Source organism: Etheostoma spectabile, unplaced genomic scaffold (assembly GCF_008692095.1).
Source record: "Etheostoma spectabile isolate EspeVRDwgs_2016 unplaced genomic scaffold, UIUC_Espe_1.0 scaffold00007070, whole genome shotgun sequence".
NCBI classification, from domain to species: Eukaryota; Metazoa; Chordata; class Actinopteri; order Perciformes; family Percidae; genus Etheostoma; species Etheostoma spectabile.
In genome coordinates this window covers 17,625-19,183 of record NW_022603452.1, presented here as the reverse complement: position 1 = coordinate 19,183, position 1,559 = coordinate 17,625, and the positions used below count along the sequence as shown (strand labels likewise).

At 41.8% G+C, this 1,559-nt stretch overlaps 1 non-coding gene across 1 annotated transcript; it reads right to left on the bottom strand.

Annotated features, from left to right (window-relative positions):
• Positions 1-977: 977 nt before the first annotated feature.
• LOC116678360 (small nucleolar RNA U3) lies at positions 978-1,193 on the bottom strand. Its single transcript, XR_004329225.1, has one exon. It is a non-coding gene; the product is annotated as a small nucleolar RNA U3 (small nucleolar RNA).
• Between the last annotated feature and the right edge of the window lie 366 nt (positions 1,194-1,559).

Here is a 1,559-nt window from a genome sequence, read left to right as displayed (position 1 = left end):
CTGAAACAGTTTCCCTAACTCACCCGGTAAGGGAAAAGTACAACGCATAAAAATTAAGGTAATGGGTGGATCTCTGATATCTATCCGCTATAATTTAAATTTATAAGTTCAGATTCTTTTGTTCTGCAAGCTCTCACCTTTTGCCCCATATTTCCCTTCATATGAGTCAGAGCCAGCAGCACTAAGGAAGAGCAGCCTCTCCTACGGCGAGTGGTGGCGACCCACGGGGAAACTTTGGTTTCCCAGTCAGTTCCAGTAGTACAGGTGAGAAAGTGGTGGAGAAAACGAGGACTGTGGGTCGGAGTTGTTGGTACGTGAGTGGAAATACATCCAACATGCTAACGCATATCCAACGCCATCACCCAGACATGTCAATCATTGGAACGAGACAAAAAAACTGTCCAACGTCTCCTCCCTACAGTGGTTAACCAGCCTTTAGATCCAAATACAAATAGGGCCAAAAAATCACTGAATCAATCAGGATTTCCACATCACCTTCAATGCCCCGGATCCACTCGCAGAGTAGCCTGGCTTCAAGTATTTGCTGTATGTACTCAAACCTCGTTACAACATGCCATCCCGTCCACCGGGACTTCAGCGTACCGTTCCACCCCTTTAATACATGTCAATCAAGCTGAGCCTGTAAAGGCCACACAGTCTGATTAGTCAAGTGGAAACACCTGTGGGAGTGGAACATGGATGTGTAGCGATGGGCTTTCAAACAATGCACCTTTTTGACATGTCAAAGTAGGAAACACAAAGGTAGAAATAAAAATGAATTATGGCTTAACTCAGTTTACATTATTACACTGGACATAAGGCATTACAAAGTCAAGAAAGTAGGTGTTAACCCTTTCAAGTAACTTTGTCCACCATGGACCAAACATACTTTGAGACTGACTATAATTTAATTTAATTAGAAAGTTTAGTATGTTTTATTACCTTCACACATGTTAGTTTTCCACATATCTGCTACTACCACTCTGATCATATTCCCTTCCTCAATACTCTATAAAGAAGCACAGAACGATCATCAATGACAGAGAGCATATGAAGTGAATCATTACGCTCTGTCAGCTTCATGCTCAGAAAGGAATATCACGACTCATCATCTTGGCCAGCGAGACCAAACACTTTAGAAACACATTCCTCAAGTCAGAAACTCTAGAAATGATTCCTGAAAGTATAGTCTTGGTTAGACTGAGGGGGGGAAACTGCATCTCATTCACTGCAGAGTGATTGTTACTCAGGGTTCAGAGGGACAGAAGCTAATCGTTACGTGCTCCAGATGACTCTGAGGGGAGAAAATCTATTTAGATCTTTAAGAAGACCGATATGTAGATTGAATTAGATTTTCACTGTTGTCTCAATACTTCACTGCCAGCCTACTTATTCTCTACAATAAATGCTCCAGTCCTTTCTTTGCATTAAACACCAGCCAATCACAAGTGTGTCAATAATCAATGTATGATTAATCAGGAAGCTCACATAAAAGATAGCAGAAAGGTCTACCAAATGTCAATCACATATTTCCAGCCCCTGGGCCTTAACACCTGAGC